The 18570-nt window shown below is 37.1% G+C and overlaps 1 protein-coding gene across 7 annotated transcripts in view; it reads right to left on the reverse strand.

Moving 5' to 3' along the window:
* The window catches only part of PPFIA2 (PTPRF interacting protein alpha 2), a 472979-nt gene that overhangs the window by 147296 nt on the left and 307113 nt on the right, over positions 1-18570 (reverse strand). The window lies entirely within an intron of this gene.

An 18570-nucleotide genomic window follows, 5' to 3' on the forward strand; every position in this document is an offset into this window, starting at 1 on the left:
GTTTAATATGATTCAATATTTATTGAATTTTATATTTAATATTTATATTAAATAAATATTGAATCATATTAAAATTATATGTTGAAATTATGAGACCAACGTGTCACACAGACAAAGAATTATCAAGTAAACAAAAGACATCGAGAGATTGGGTATGTGTCCTGCTGCCTGCCATTGCTGCCCACATGCCAATGATATATTCATGAGAAAAAGTGATTTTGCATATGACCTCCAGCAATTCAACACATAACTTATCATTTCTTAAGGGCATATCACCACATAATGAAGAACAACTCTGTAAAAGCTCTTCTCTCCTGTAGTACTGCAATCACCAAAATAATTGGTTCCCTTACTCCCATTCTTGCCCATCTACAATCTATCATCCACAAAGCAGCCAGATTCATCTTTTAAACTTAAGTTATATTGTGTCACTCTTCAGCTTTCCGAAGAACCTCTCTGTTTTCCCAACTTGTTTAGCATAATTTCAAACTTCTTAACAAGGTCTGTAACACCCTACATGATCCTTTCTGCCACAATGGCCTCCTTTCTGTCCCTCAAACAAACCTGGCACTTTCTCACCCAGAACTGAGGAACTTGCTGATCTTCCTGCCTGAAGGATTTTTCCCCAGCTCAGACTACAGCTGACACAATCTCAGCTTTCAAAAATCAGCTGAAAAACCTACTTCTCAGAGAAAGTGTACCTAGCCATTATACTTTTTACAATATATCTGTGTTTATTTTGGTGTGTATCTTACTCATTAAAAACTAATATTTTACTCCTTTATTTATTTACTCACTTTGCTTGTTTATTTAGCTAGCAGAAGTCCTAATGATATCTCATGGGAAAATAATTTTCAAAGGAATACATTATTGAAAACAACATTTTCATATGAAGCAGCACATCACATTAGTATGTGCAGGGATTTAATATAAATGTTAAATTAAATAATAAATGGATATAGAAAAACAAAGAATGTAAACCTAATTCATTCCGAAAAAACAAAAGATAAAGATTTACTGTGCTTGAGAATCATCAGACATTCCTCTCATGTTAGTTAGTGTAGAAATGAATTACATCAAAGGAAAAACAAGAGTGAAATAGTCCCTGGATATATCATTTTCATATTACATTCTTAACATCTTTCTCTTGCATAAAGCAATAATATTATAATCAATACATAATAAAACTTTATTATGAATTTTTAAATTAAAGTATTGTATGCTAACATTTCACTAAGATAACATCCATGACTTAAATATGTTAAGACAACAGTAACAATAAATTTTAAAATTCTATGCTTTTTCTTTCATTATTGAATTAGAAGTGAAGAGAGACCTTTTTAAAAAATATTTAAACATCAAACTTAACTCTCAGTTTACAGAATAACTTCAATTTGTTTAGTAGTTCAGATAAATATCAAATACACCATGGTGCCTAAAATAAAGCAGGCCATCTATAAAGATTTACTGAATGACTCAGTGAAATGATAAATTAATGACCTTAATTAGAAAAGTCAAAACACCAAATTCACATGGAAAACCTTGTGCAAATATGGTTGTGCCACTATATTAAAAAATTACAAACTTCCAGTTTTTCATAAAATATATACATGACAATTAATTCCAAGACAAACTTTTCAACCACTAACATGCAAACTCTACTTTTTCTAAAAAGTCAATCCTGCAAATTAGATTTTTGAAACTGGAGAATTGATGCAGGATCCTCTACATTCTCTATCATTCTAATATGATTATATTCTGCTCTATTTTTGCTCAATAACAAATTATCCTGGGTAGTTATGAAAGCAAAGCTTCAGCATCTGATTTTATTGTAGGTGCTAATAAGCTTGATTCTTCTTCCTTTCACACTGGGGAAAGTGAGAGGTTCTCTCCTGCGAATACAACTTTGGGGGTTGGGTCTGCTCTTCTGTGTGTTCAAAAGTGCAGAGAAGGTCACCTAGAAATCTGTAGCTGAAGGTAGCACAGGCCTCTTTAGGAAATTCTCCCAGCTGGCCTGACAAAGGAATGCAGTAGGTGGCTTCAGAAGTGGTTTACAAATATAGCAAGCAGAATGAAAGTGGCTGATAGCCTTAAAACATTCTCTGGGCTCTACTGACAGAAAACGCTGTTAAAGGGAGGGCTTAAGTGGCTTGTCTAGAATAGTTAAGTAGGACTGGATCCCTGTTAAACAGCATGACCTGTTACAAATGGGATGGCGTGGTGGTTAGGACAAATCACTTCTGGGGAGTCTCTGTTGCTTACTCAGTTGTGGCATAAATGCAACAATGCACTGGAAACCCACTATGTGCCAAGAACTGTGTTGAACTATTTTAATCTGCAAATTAGGTCTTATGATCCACATTTGACAAGTGATTAAACTGAGATAAAGAGAATTTAATGAGAACTAAGGAATCAAACAAAAGTCCTTATCTTTATACTTTGTACTATGTCACATTGTCTCACATGGCTTTGCATTTGGGCTCTATTAAGTCAGGGGAAGTTAATGGTGGGTGAGGATGGGAAGGAAGCATTTCCTTTCCAAGCACTGCTACCCTCCCACCTTGGAATCCTTTGTACTTCATTGAAGTATGGACCCCTCCCTGGACAGATTCACATATAGGCAGAATTTTGCATGCATTTCCACACATACCAATCCACTGAGGCCCATGGAACACTGGTCAAGAGAAACTTTCTACAGTCATTTTAACTGATCAACCATGATCTGTCAAGTGTTTGTTGACATTTGTTTTAAAATGCCCAGAATTCATTCATATTCCTTTTGGTGACATTACATTTTCACTGGGGAATTTTCCTCCCCCACTCTAACCTCAGAGAGACTGTCAATCAGGGGGCCAGACTCATGGCCAATGGGTGGGCACATGATCTAAGCCAGGGCAGTTAGAACATTCCTTGAGAGAAATTTCTGGCAGAGATATGGGGGAAGAGTCTCCTTTCTACTATGGAACGTAAGCTGGTGGGATATGATCAGAGTTCTGTTTGCCATCAGTTCCTCCTCATAGAGAAGCAGGTAGAAAAGCTGGAGCCCTGATGAATTACTTCTGCTGCTGATTTTAGCCATAAATCAACTCTATCCCTGGCATTTCAGTAAAATAAGCCCAAAATTTCCCCTCTGTGCTCAATCTTGTTTGGATTCATTTTCTGTCATTTGCAACTAAAAGTGTATTTGCACTTATTTGGGAGGTGGAAATGTGCCCTTCTGGCCAACCCGAGCCAGGTACTTCCCAGTCACCTCTCCTGATCCTGGAGGTCCATATGTTACAGAGATTTGGGGTGTGTTTATTTAAAAAAAGACACATGCAACCCATGGAGGTGGGGTGGAATTTGGGGATCAACCATTAACAAGTTCACATCTGATACTACTCAGCCATAAAAGAAGAATGAAATAATGCCATTTGCAGCAACATGGATGGACCTAGAGATTGTCATACTGAGTGAAGTTAGTCAGACAGAGAAAGAGAAATATCGTATGATATCGCTTACATGAGGACTCTAAAAAGAAACGATACAAATGAATGTATTTACAAAACAGAAATGGACTCACAGATTTAGAGACCGAACTTATGGTTGCCGGGGGTGGGGGGGTGAAGGGTGGAAGGGATAGTTAGGGAGTCTGGGATGGATATGTACACACTACTATATTTAAAAAGGATAACCAAAAGAACCTACTGTATAGCACAGGGACCTCTGCTGAATGTTATGTGGCAGCCTGGATGGGAGGGGAGTCTGGGGGAGAATGGATACATGTATATATATGGCTGAGTAGCTTGGCTGTGCGCCTGAAACTATCAGAACATTGCTTATCGGCTATACTCCAATACAAAGTAAAAAGTTAAAATTTTTTTTTTTTAAATCTGGGGCAAAAAAAAAAAAAAGAGTTCTTTAGAAAAAAAGAACACATGAGGGTGTACCGGTACTCATTCAGGCTAGTCAAGGTGACAAGGAGGAGGAAAAATAAAAAAGGAAGAAGATAAAAGAATGACAGGTGACTCAAAAAGCTAACGTACTTCAGCTAAAACTCTGGCATCTGTGTGATTCTTGCTCTCTGGCTTATTGCTTTGCCTTGACCCTTCTTCGTGTTTCCTGATAGCTCATTAAGCTTCTGACAGCCTGACTCACTGCTTCTAGGCACTCCCAAACCCATTATATTCCCAAGGCAGCCTTCCAAGTTTTTTTCTTTAAACCTTTGCCTCTGTCAGGTTGTTTTTGGCTCTTATCAATCTCTGACAAGCTCTGAGCTCACACAGTGGACTACTGGTGGTCTTGGTGGCCAGTCTTCTAGTCAGGAAAATTCCCCAGCCCCCATCCCTTTTTCTACCAGACTATTTCAGGGTTCCTAGTATGTCTTGCAACAGACTCTCTTCTATCCTCTTTCTTTGAAAAACAGTTTTCCTTGATGACCTGGAGAGATTCATTCATTTCACATATATTCATTGATATTTCACTGATGATATATCAGGTATTAGGAAAATTAATAGGCGGAAAAGGCAAAGTTCTTTAATTCATTCTTGTTGGGTGAGACAAACTACAAACAAAAATAAGTGGAATACATTTTTAAATGGCGATAATTGCAAAGGTAAAATTAAAGCAAGGGAGGGATGCTATGAGGTGCAGTTTAATTAGGAATTAGGTGATTTCTGAGTATAGACCTGAAGATGAGAGGCAGGAAGCAATGTGGCTATCTGGGAGAAAAACTTTCCAGGCAGAGAGTTCAGAAAATGAAATTCATTATTGAAAACAAAGGTTTGAGATTCATAAAAATGTTTTAGTGAGTTCTTCATATGATGTAAGATGTCCTCTTCAAAAGACAGCTAAAACATCACTGAAAGTTGACATCTTGGAAACTTCAGGTGTCAGGAAATGCACAGAAACATGTGATTCTTAAGAGAAATGTGATTTGGGAGAAAATAATAGAGTCTATTTCATATCTCTATATTCTCACATTTCTCAAGTGTTTAAAATGTATTTTTTTTCATATTTTGTTGCTCTTTATTTATTCCTAAACTTCCAAGTTTATCTGTGGGGTCATATCCCTTCAGCCTGAAGAACTTCCTTTAACTTTCTTTTACAGCAGGCCCACAGATGATAAATTCTCTTAGCCTTCATTGAGAATGTCTTTATTTTACTTTCATCCCTGAAGGATATTTTTTGCCAGATGTAGAGTTGTTGACAATTCTTTTCTTGAAGCACTTTATTATTATTGTTATTTATTTATTTATTTTGGCTGTGTCACGTGGCATGCGGGATCTTAGCTCCCTGACCAGGGATCGAACCCATGCCCTCTGCTGTGGAAGCACAGAGTCCTAACCGCTGGACTGCCAGGAAAGTCCTTTGCAGCACTTTATTTTTTTAATTAATTAATTATATTTTTGGCTGCATTGGGTCTTTGTTGCTGAGCGCGGGCTTTCTCTAGTTGTGGCGAGCGGGGACTACTCTTCATTGTGGTGTGCGGGCTTCTCATTGTGGTGGCTTCTCTTGTCGTGGAGCACGGGCTCTAGGCACGTGGGCTCAGTAGTTGTGGCTTGCAGGCTCTAGAGCACAGGTTCAGTGGTTGTGGTGCACGGGCTTAGTTGCTCCACGGCATGTGGGATCTTCCCGGACCAGGGCTCGAACCCATGTCCCCTGCATTGGCAGGCGGATTCTTAACTACTGTGCCACCAGAGAAGTCCCTAAAATGTATTAATCTATTTATTCAACAAAAATTCATTGATCATTGTTCTAAATATGAGACACCGCTGGGGAAAAAAGTCCTTCTCTCAAAAAGCTTACATTCTAGTAAATGAAGGAAACAAAGAAAGAAGCAGTAAGGCAACAACAATAAAATAACAATCATTTAATGAGCTCTTACAATGTGCCAAAAACTGTGCTCAGCACATTATATAAATTTTTCTTCTTTACATCATTTCATCTATACTATCTTTTCTTCCAAGTTTAAGATTTCTTGAGAGCGGACCCTGAGACAAGTAATTTCACACAGTAGTTTATTTGGAAGGTGATTCCGAGAAGCATAGCATTCTTAAATATTCTTAAAAGGCCTAGGATGAGTCCTGGCCCTTCTAGGTGTTACTGGTTGTATGATTTTATACAAGTTTCTTAACCTCAAGTTCATGTTCCTCTGCTATAAAATGAGGGATAATAATACCTATGTTTTAGTGTGTTTGGACTGTAAAATACTTAATTGTATATGATGTACTGTAAGCATTTATAATGTAATAATGATCACCTTTATCTTCTTATTCATACTTCATGTTCTAGCTTATTGAAGGACTTGCAGTTACACACACCCAAAATGCCATCTTGGCTGTGAGTTTTTATATTCATTTGGAATGCTCACGCACAGAACTCCTAAAACCCTTGTAAATTCCTGACAACAGCACTCAGGGCATCTTTTTTTCTAATGGGGGATTCTGGGTGGGTTCCTGGATGGGGGCTCATCGCCAGAAGGATCAAGCTGTGATTTCAAGCTTGGAATTTTTAGCTCCATCCACCATTCTCCAGAGAGGAAACAGGGGCTGGAAATGAACTTAATGACTGATATGCCTATGTAATGAAGCCTTCATAAAATTCCCAAAAGTACAGGGGTTGGGGAGCTTCCAGGTTGGTGAACATATCCACATACTGGGAGGGTGATGTATCCCAACTCTATAGGGACAGAAGGTCCTGAACTCGGGACCCTCCTAGACCTCACTCTGTGTATCTTTTCATCTGGTTGTTCATCTGTATCCTTTATCATACCCTTTAATAAACTGGTAAACGTAGGTTAGGTAAATGTTTTCCTGAGTTCTATGAGCTGCTCTAGCAAATTAATCAAACCCAAGGAGGGGTTAGTGGGAGTCTCTGATTTATACCCATTCAGTCAGAAGCACAGATGACAAATTGGACTTGCAATTGGCATCTGAAGTAGGGTGGGAGTGGGACTGAGCCCTTAACCTGTAGGATCTGGTGCTACCTCCAGGTAGATAGTGTCAGAATTGAGTTAAACTATAGGACACTCTGTTGGTGTTGCAGTGAATTGTTTGGTAGGGGAAAAACTCCTGTACAGCTGGTGTTGGAAGCGCTGCGAGTGTAGCAGCAGTGTGAGCGGAAAGGAGAATCACAGAAGGTAGGACAGAGTTTTTCCTTACACACCCTTCCTCCTCCTTAACTCTTCTCAGTTATCTTTCAGGTCTTAGCTTATATGTCATGCACTGTGGGATGGTTGGCATCCCAGCGATTTAAGTTACATAATTCCTTAGCATTCTCCAATAACTCATATCATACAAATTATCACTCGTTAGCACAACTGGCTGTTAGTTTTCTGACTGCCCATTTTGACGCTGAGTGCCTTGAGACCAGAAACTATATCTGATTGATTATTTATTCTCAGTTCTTAGTAAACTCTCTGACAAGTAGAAAGCACTTTAGAAATATTTATGGAGTACTGAATGACAGCAGACTGTATGAATGGAAAAGTCCTATAGGGAGTTGGAAAAATTGGATGGAAAAATACTTGAGAATGTATACATGGAGAAGCAAATTAGTTATCCACATAAAAGACCATATGAACTTGAAGTCTTTCCTAAAGTTCATTACATGATTCAAGGTTAAAAAGGAGCCCTGGGCATGGAAGAGCTCACTGGGGGAATACAGAAAGAAAAGAACAAGAAATATTGACATAGCCTTGTAGGATATTCACAACTCTCAGTGTGAGGAGGTGATGTAGAAGGCACAGACAACTGTAAAGGAGGATAGGGATAGGACCATGGAAGGGCAGCTTAAAGAAAGTCTACAAGAGATACTCTATAAATATAAAGTAATAGGCAATTTCATTGTGTCTTAAAATATTAAAAAAAAAAACCTTACAAGTGTATTGTAGCCTAGGTAATATGATTGAGGTGCACTGAAGTACACACTGTGTTTATATGCTTTAGACTTAGGACAGACTGACATTAGATGGAAAGTGGAATTCCAAGGGTATCCAGAAACTTGTTTCTGCCAACAAAATTCTTAAAGTGGAAACAGAAAAGCAATGTAAATTAATTTAATTTTCACTTTTTTTCCTCTTCCTCATCTTTTTGAAAATGTCAATGTATGAGACATTTCCCTGAAGTTGGATAAGGAAGGAAGACAAATAAGGAATAGGAGTTTAGAAATTAAATGTATAATTAAGAACTGCTAGCAATAATAATAGTTGCTCTATGTTGAACATCAATTATATGTCACATACACGCAAAGCAATTTACATACATTATTTCATTTAATCTTCCCAGTAACCTTATAAACTGGGTATTTTTATTTTATAAGTAAGGGAACTAACATAAAGGGCATAAATAATATACTTGAGGTCATACAGAAAAAGATACAACAAAGGTTTCCAATCCAGGTATGATACCTTCAAAATGGATGGTTTTTAAGCATTATGCTATAATGCCTTTTGAAAATTAATGAAATGATTCACTGCATACACAATCCAAATATTTATCTAGGTCAGGACTACAGTTCTGTGGTCTGATAGCAGGGGAATTTATCTGCCCTGATTTGGCAAAACAATTTAGACACATAAGATGTCTTCAATTATTTTTAGGAATAGAAATCATGCTGTTTACATTATTTATCATTTTTATTTATAATTCTTTTGTGGCACAGGCATTCCAGTTTACCTTGAAAATTTCCCAGCTACTTTCTAAAATAAATCATGTCTACCATACTCATGCTAATTCTCCAGGGATCTTCATTCTGATGTTTTTAAATTCATATTTGCCTTTACGTATTTAACAACAACTTCCAGACAGTGCCCACATCTAATTAACAAAGATTCTTTTCATCTATTTTTACCCCAAACTCAATTAACAATTCCAAGAGTGAGAGTTACAGAATTCTCACTACACCAACACATAATTTGCTTCTACACAGATAACTTATTCTAATTTAGCTGAATTCCAGGCTTAGATTACACTGAGGTTGCAACATGAAAAAAACAAAGACAAAGCAACTAGTAGAACAGAAAGGATTTACAATTTACACTTAAGCAACTCAACTCTGCAGACACAATAGTTTGGATTTGTGTTGTTATATATTAATTGGGAAACCAAAAAGATTGAGACACTTATTCAAACAGAACTAAGGATACTAAGGCAATAGCCATTTCACTTTCCAGCTCTGGCTTTATGGACGTAAGATTTATGAGCATCACTGAAGCATATTAAAACCAGTGAAAAGCAACTTCATGTATTCCAATGCAGTTTGATCAGCTCATGTGTAACATTAACTTTCATTGTTTTTCAGTGAGAATGGATAGACTGAAAACCTGTGAAACGTAACTGATCCAATGAACAATCAAATCGTCTTGAGATGGGAATCAGAGGTTTGTATTGTGAGGATTAACCCCTTGTCAAGTTTAAAAAATAGTTATTTAATTAATGATTTAAAGAATGAATCCATTTATCCTAATGAATGACCAGGTAGCTTGGAGGTGGGAAGTATAGTTTAATTTGGTGGTTGCTTGGAATTTTTACCACTATACTATTCAGTCAATAAATAATTATTGAATTAATTAGAACATACTGCATACTTTTATTTTTAACCTCCTCCACTCTGGCTGACCAGCCTTTCCAATTCCCATTAGATGAACTGACTGGATATTAAAATTTAAAAGCACATCACCAGTAAGTTTCTGGTGACGCTTTGATGAAAAAGATAGTACACAAACAGTACATGCAATTTGGCTATTTCCAAATTTTACATCTGCTTATATCTAAAAACATAAGGATACCTTGTATGACTACGGAATCTAAGCTTATTTAGTTTTTAATGATGAAAAAATTCTTTTAAGATAATATTAAAGATTTTTAAGACCATTCTTAAAACAGTAACTGTCATGCAAAACTGTTATTTTTAGTTTTAAGACAATGGTTGAAAGAACAATAACATTTCAAATGTTTCCTTAGATAGATTTGTTTTTACAGTGAATGATTAAGATTTCTATTTCCAACGTTAACTATAACATTCAACAATAGTAATTTCAACAATAGCTGTATTTTAGTATAGTTATTGATATGTAATTCTGATCTAAATTACAACTCTCTATCAAACTATCTCTATCCTTTTCATCTAATTGGTATTTCAGTCATTACATTTTTCTGATACGTGGTTGCTCTTTATTTTTATTTATTTCCACTATTCAAATAATTCTTTAATATTTAAAACGATAATAAAATCAAATGCTGGCATTATCATTAGAAGCATATAAATGCATTAGAAGCATATAAACAAAACAACTTAAATTGGACAGTATTAGTGGACTTTGTTAAGGCACAGTACTGCTATTGTAGTAGAGTAGCAGCTAAGAATGGCATTAGATGAAAGAATAGTAATAAAAATGGCCAAGGAGGCTGTTAGTGTGGTAAAGTAGAGGAATTAATCCAGAGAACAAAAGCAAAAAAGAAGTCCTGAAGAGTTTTCCCAAAGTGTCAATAATAGAAAAACACACACTGAACAAATTTTATTTTTCACTGCAAGAAAGCAAGCCTCAGTTGAAAATATAAATAAGCAAATAAATAAATGAGGAGGGGTGGAAAATATTCATTGATGTAAACAAATGACACTGAGAAGTGCAACACCACATGTAAACAACTGCAATAATTCAGTGCTGAGTGCTGAGAATGGTGGCAGCAATTCAGTTGAAAGTTTTGAATGTCATGGAAAAAGTATATTGCAATCTCCATCACCCTGGAAGGTGCCATTGCTAATAACTTCCCTCCCTAAAGAAGACAGCAGAATCCTACTTAAAAAATAGTTTAATTAAAAAAGGAGGCCATTAGATTGAGGTGGCGCTAATGCCAAAGCAACCTACAGAAGCAAACCAAAACCTAAGCCTGTGACGCCTCAAGACTACACGACCAAACGCTTAGGATAACCGATCACAAACAGCCAGTTAGGATTTAAGCTACAGCCAATCAAATAATTTCTCTTCTTTGCTCCTGCACTATTTCTGAGGGTTTCCCCTGGCTCCTATGGTGGAGCACTCCTGACCACTTCTGGTTTGGCATTGCTCGATTTGATTTGATTTTTTCAAATAAACTCTTACAAAATTTTAATATGCCTCAGTTTATCTTTTAACACTTGTCTCAGAATGAAAAAAGCAAATAGGACTTACTATAGGTATTGATTATGATAAAGTACTTCTTGACATGGAACAAAGGCTTACTTCTTCCCCCACAGTCACTACCACTAGGTCCCTTACTCTCTAAAGTCAGAAGTATCAAAATATGCTAATTTGGTTTGGGCTTCAGCTAAAGGCAGAGGGACAACTGACTACATATATCCCTTCTCCTCCAAATAAACAAAAAAGAAAAGCAAAATGAGGAGACTGAGTTATGCTGAGAAGAGGGTTGCAGCAAACTGAATAGTCCATTGAGAACTTACGTTTATAGAGTAGCAGGTACGCTCTGTGACTAAGAGTCCTTCTTCAAAAGTCTCAATATTTACTCTTTTATGAATTATGCTGACATGAATAAAAGTTTCTTCTTTAGTTATTTCATGTATACAAGGTAGTATTAAATTCATCAAGCAAATACTGATTATTAAATTAAAAAGGTAGGTCTAGATAATATTAATCACATCTCTGTCATCTGTTTATTCAACTGCAGTCCATCTGCTGTCAGGGAATTTGGGATGTTTTAGAATGAACATTCTGTTTTAGTAATCCAAAGGTGCTATATTTCCATCAACATATATTTGAATCCTTTAAAACATCACATTAAAATTCATCTCTGTGATCTGAGTACTAACCAGGCTTGGACCCTGCTTAGCTGCAGAGATCAGAAAAGATATCTGGTGCATTCTGGGGGTAGGGGCAGGGGAGAATGGGGAGTTGTTGCTCAATGGATATAAAGTTTCAGTTATGCAAGATGAATCAGTTCTAGAGATCTGCTGTACAACATAGTGCCTATAGTTAACAATATGGTATTGTGCACTTCAACATATGTTAGGAGATGTTGAAATAACTTTCTAGGTCCGAGATGGACCCACATCAGCAAACCAGACCTTAGGTAACTTAGGTAACTCTGTCCTTGTAAATGCTCTTCATGACCAGAAAAGCAGCATATCCAGTCAGTCAACTCCAAACACCAAGCCAACTCTGGGCCTTCCCACCCATAACAAGGTGAACAGTGTGGGCCCAGACAATCAGATATTTTCTATTTTTCTCTTCCTTGTTCTTTATTCTCTATCTTATAAAAGCTTCTTGCCTTCCATCCCATTTTGTAGTTTTCTGAAAAGAGACTGTCCACTTCACAACGTGTTAAATAAAGCTGGTTTGTATCTATCACCTAAATTGTTTTCTTTCAATAATTTTTTTTTTTTTTTTTTTTTTGCAGTACGCAGGCCTCTCACTGTTGTGGCCTCTCCCGTTGTGGAGCACAGGCTCTGGACGCGCAGGCTCAGCGGCCATGGCTCACGGGCCCAGCCACTCGGCAGCATGAGGGATCTTCCCGGACCTGGGCACGAACCCCTGTCCCCTGCATCGGCAGGCGGACTCTCAACCACTGTGCCACCAGGGAAGCCCTCAATAATTTTTTAATGGAGGATAGATCTAATCTAAGTGTTCTTATGACAAAAACAAAAACAAAAGCAAAACAAAACCAACAAAAGAACACAAGGACCTTTTTTGGAGGTGATATATATGTTTATTACTTTGACTGTGGTGATGGCATCATGAATGTATGCATATGTCCAAACTCATCAAAATGTATACTTGTACAAAATGTACATTTTTTGTATATTAATTATACCTCAATAATGCTTAAAAAATCAAAATGGCCAACAAGCCTACGAAAAAAATAAAATAAATCTCTTTGGAGATGGACTATACTATTCTTTCAGCACCATGAAATTTGACCTCCTCAGCCAGGCAGGGCTAATACTGTAAGTACATAGTTGAGGTTTGTTGTTGTTGTTGTTTTCCTCCAATCAGGGCAGAAGTGACAAAATTATAGGCTGTGTCCTGGAACAATTCCTTTTATCTCTGTTATGCTAAGGAAAAGAGTCTTAAGGGAAAGAAAAGCATTTCAAAGTGCTTGAAAGTACTTGAGAAAATGTAGAAGGCAGAAACAATATCCATTAGTCATCCTTGCTTATAAAAAAAGCAAGCCAGGGCAATAAAAAGGCTTTATCCATTTAGTTCCTTCCTTAGAAATCACAAAAGCAGCATACTAAACCCATTATTCTGAACAATTCTTTTTAAAGTAATCCATTTGCTTGGGTTCTAAAGGTAGTAATCTTGCGTTATATTCGTTTGCACGCATTACAATTTTATTTTTATGTGATTTTTAAATGTATACATATTATAAAATGCCAGAATTGGAAGGGTCCACAACTTATGTGGCCTTCATACCTTATTTTTATGGGTGAAGAAAATGAAGTTTACAGAGAATGAATGGTAAGCCTCTTCCCATCCCCAGTAAATTGTCACCTGGTCAGTCCCACGGTGGACACACACTCCACCTCTCCAGATCTCAGTTCAATCATCTTATTAAAATGGAGTCGAACAGTATCATGGCTAAAAAGATCAACGTCAACATCAATAACAATAATATTTACTGAAAGGTACTTCGTGCCAAGCACTTTTAAGCACTCTACATGTGTCACCTACAAATTGACACTTGCCATCGACACTTACCATCTACCTCTACGAAGATTAAATTATGAACCACTGCAGCTGCTGACCTTCAACACCCCGTGAAAGGAGTTCAGGGTGGAGATCAAGAATGAGGCACTCTGTGCTCTGGGAAAAACTGGCAGAACAGGTCTTCAGATCATTAGATATTTTCAGGAGAAGATTTTATGAGCCCAATTCTTGTACCTCCTCATATTTAGAAAAGGACTAAAATCCTTCATGGTGATATCTACTCCTCGTGACTAGCAGTAACCTTCATGAAACTAGCAGAAAACTTCTGTAAAAAATATGTACTTGATTGCAGGTACTCCCCCTTCACCAAAATCACATACATATTGACCTTCCCGCCTACCTCTTCGGAGCAGTTTCTTAGAGCTATCTGAAATGCTATCTCCTGGGCTATAGTCCTCATTTTGCCTCAACTAAAACCTAACTCACAACTCTCACCTTGTGCATTTTTTTCAGTCGACAGTGTACTAACTCATTTAACCCTTACAACAACCTGATGAGGTAAATTCTATTAGAGTTGAGGTAATTGACGCAAAGAGGTTATAAGGAAATCGCCTGTAGTCACAGAGCTAGCAGAGAGCAGAACCATTTAGGGGGAAAGTAAATACCCAGGTGTGGTGGTTACAGCTCCTGTTTGGAGTATGCTTACTCCTTTCCTTTCTTGTCATCAGCCAGGGCAGAATATATTCACAGCACCCAATTGAATAGTCTAGATAGAATGATGGTTTTGTACTTGCCACTTTCTCTCCACTTGCCCACACTAACTTCTAACTGCTTCTTACTATCCACTTCTCATAGAACATTGCATGTTTTTGTCTCCTTCTTTCTACTGTGATACATATCTCACTGTGTTGTCATCTGCAGTTTATGGATTCTATGTGCTATATTTATGTTATATTTAGATCAAGATTCTTATTAGCAGTTCAACATCATCGTGATGCTTCCTTAAAATGCAGATTTCATTAAAATGGAATCTGCATTTTAATATTCTTCCAGGTGACCATTATACACCCTTCAGTTTGAGGACCAATGCATGTGAAGTCTTCAAGTACAGAGAATTTTTTTCTTGCTATTGCTGTATCGCAGGTAGAGGCAGCGGCCCCGTGAAAGGCTGCTGAAGGCTGTGACAGAGTAAGCCTCTAGGACATGACCTAAGTGATCATGTAGTGCAGGGGTGGCCAACTACATCCTCCAGGCTGCCTATTTTTGTCAGGCCCACTAGATAAAAAAGGTTTTCACATTTTGAATGGTTGAAAAAAATCAAAAGAGGGTAATACTTTGTGATACATAAAAGTTAAAAGAAATTCAATTTCCATTGCTCATAAATAGGTTTTTACTGGAACAGGGCCAAGCTCGTTTATTTACATAATTGTCTGATTGCTTTTGCTCTATAATGGTAGAGTAGTTGTGGTAAAGAGCTTCTAGCCCACAGAGTCTAAAGTATTTACTAGCTGGCCCTTTAAAGAAGTCTGCTGATCCCTGGTATAGTGGCCCACATCCATCTTTTTCTTTATAAACTGTTCAAATGGACTCAGTGAAAGTCAGAATTATAACTCTACTTCCTGATTTTTAGACTTATTCTCTCTATTCACTTTCATACATTATTTCCAATTTCACTTAAATAAGTAGAAACATAGAATAAATTATCCCTGAAATGCAATTACCTGATGAAGTGGATATGTTTTTTTACATGCTCTTTGCTAAACTCATGTCTAAATAAGAATGTTTTAGATGGCATTGGTTAATATTACAAAAGTAAGAACTGAGAGAACACAGAAAAAACCTAAAAATAAGTGTGGATTATATTTGCAGTGCTTTCTATCCATAGCTCTGTGTAACTTGTTTTATAGAATTTTTCTCTACCTAAAGTTAATTTTAAATCAAAAATTTCTAACATAAGCTCTTTGAGGGCAGGGAGTTACTTCTTACTTGGTTACTGGTATGTCCTCAAGACCCAAAAAGTACTTGGTACATGTCCAGTAGATTTTACAGAGTACTGATTAAGATCATGAACTATGAAGTAGAATTCTGGTTCTACCACTTTCTGACAGTACGAACTTAAGTTATTTACCTTCTCTGTGCCTTTTTCCTTTTCCATAAAATGATACTATTTGTAAAAGTCACATAGCTTGTAAATGGCAGACTGAGTCGAACCTATGTTTGTCTGCTTCAAAGCCCATGATTTTTCTCTACTATAGTTCTCAACTATAGGCTCAAATCAGAATCATACTATATAATTTTTTTAAGTGCAGATGGCCAGGACTCATGCTAACAATGGATCAGAATTTCTGGATACATTTGTATTTTTCAGATGCTCTACAGGTGAGGCAGGTGTACAGCCAGGATGGAGAACTAGTACACTAGGGTGGACAACCTTTCTATTTCTCCTCTTTACGAGAGGCTTCTGTGTATTGGAAAGAATACTTTTTTTAAAAGGATATCAGTAGATTTCTCTTTTTCTAATATTGAAATATTAACTTATTTTCCTTCCCTGTCCTTTTGTTCTTGATACAACAGAAACATCAGTGAGAGTGCAAATCCATCCAATTCCTTGGATAGAAAATAGCTATACCTCTGCTAATCAGTGGGAAATAATCAATACCTTGTGAAGAGGTTTTAAAAGTAGGGATCTGAAGAAATGGATAGACTCAACAAAAGAGCAGCTGCTCAATTATTTACTAGCTGTGTATTTCAGGTGAGTTACTTCAAGCTTTAGAACCATGTTTTCTGCATCTTTAAAATAGTGACAGTACATTCTGCCTATAAGGTGATGAGACGTTAGCAGGATCTCAATAAACTCTCTCTGTTAATAACAGCAAATATCTCATAATGTGGGGATCCATAAACCTGAAGGTGAAGAGAGGTAAATGACTGAAACTTCCTGGAAGCCTGTGAAAACACAGCACTTAAGTGCTTGACCCGGCCCAGTGCCCCAAAACAGTAGGTGCCCCCAAAATATTTCTGACACTATAACTGTATTGCAATTTTCTCTTAAGAAAACTATATTTTTCTTTCTCCTACTCCCTTCCACACGTCTCTCCCTCTCTCTCTTTCTCGCTCTCTCTCTCTCCCTTTCTCACTTTCTCTCTTGTTAATTGATCTTTTAAAACTTCCTCAACACATATCTGAATCCACCTATAGGTTTTCTTCCTCCTTATCTCCCAATTACAGTGTTTTCTGAGTGGAAAATAACATATTGGCTTTATCAGCATGTTATTAAATAAGGAGGTACTATTAACACTAAGTGTTCATTAAAAAATCTTCAGTTAGGATAGCCAGTTAAGATGATCTCTAGCTGTGTAGTAAAGAATTTGGCTTTGCCTGAAGAGAGGTCAGGCCTTTGCCTTCAGCTTTTGGAGGTAATCTGCATCATACCGGATATGAATGTTTTCGTTTAGGGTGAGGTCTAATTACGGTGGATCTTAGGATGGGGCTGGTCACACTTAATAGTCTTAAATTGGGACTGGTAATGTCAGAAAGACCAACCATATGATTTAGGAGTCTTTGCGTCTCGATCTAGAGGCTGAGATCAACCACATGGACAATCAAACAATCAATTATGCTTATGTAATGAATAAAATAAAACTTAATAAAAACCCTGGACAGTCAAAGCTTGAGTGAACTTCCCAGGTTGGAGAATTATCTCACATTCAATTCAAGGAAGGTAATGCATCCTGCGGACAATGGAAATTTAGCATTTGGAACCCTCCCAGACTCTGCCTTGTGTGTTTCTTTCCTTGGCTAATCTTGATCTGTATCATTGCCCTGTAATAAGCCGTAACTGTAAATGCAATAGTTTTCAGTGAGTTCTGTCTTTCTAGTGAATTATCAAAACTAAGAATGGATCTGGGAGCCACAGGAACTTGCAGTTGGTGTCAGAAGTGAGGCAAGTCTTGCGAATGACTGTGCCCTGGAGCTTCGCAGTTTGGCTAAATGCTGGTAATGGTGTTATGGATTGAATGTTTATGTCCCCTTCCACCAAATTCATATCTTAAATCATAACCCCCAATGTGATAGTTGTAGGAGGTGGGGTCTCTGGGAGATGACTAGGTCGTGAGGGTGCAGTCCATATTTAATGGGTTTTAGTGTCCTTATAAAAGAGACCCCAGAGGTCTCTCTCATTCATTCTGCCAGGTGAGGACACAGTAAGAAGGCACCATCGATGAACCAGGAAGCAAGTTCTTATCAGACACCAAATTTGCCAGTTCCTTGATCTTTGGCTACCCAGCCTCCAGAACTGTGACAGATAAATGTTGGTTGTTTAAGTCACCCAGTCTATAATAGTTTGTTTTAGCCGCCCAAAAGACTAAGACAAATAAATAGTATATGGTAAATACAAGCTGATCAAATTTATGATATTTTCTGCTATCAACTTTTTAAAAAGTAAAATCATGAGCAGTCAAGTTACTAATTACACACACACTCACATACACAAAACAAGATTAAAGCAATTTGTGCATTCTTTTTGTCCATACATTTCCTTTTAGCATCCCCAAAGATCACCTATTTGGAACTTCCAAATTTCTCAACATTTGAGATCCATTGTTCTTCCCTGCCAAAATGAAATGGGAACAGAGAAGTGCTGCCGAAATCCTCTGATATTGTTTAGTAGAACTTGAGGTCTCACATTTTCTACACTGAAAGTATAGGGACTAATACAATGCTATCACGCTGTTTATTTCAGGACTTCAGGCAGCATCACCCCGAAGTGTACACCAAGGGAAAACATTTAGATGCAAAGTTTAAAATCCAGTAATTGAATTTATCCAAATAATTGCAAATAGCATCTAGATGTTTTAATATATCTTTTCTGTAGAGTTAAATGTTTAATTTCAACCCAATATATGGCAGTTGAAATGGAGGTTAATTTAACTAATTGATTTAATGCG

This window comes from Monodon monoceros, unplaced genomic scaffold, assembly GCF_005190385.1.
Source record: "Monodon monoceros isolate NGI ecotype Baffin Bay Population unplaced genomic scaffold, NGI_Narwhal_1 Super_Scaffold_6, whole genome shotgun sequence".
In the NCBI taxonomy this organism is placed as follows: Eukaryota; Metazoa; Chordata; class Mammalia; order Artiodactyla; family Monodontidae; genus Monodon; species Monodon monoceros.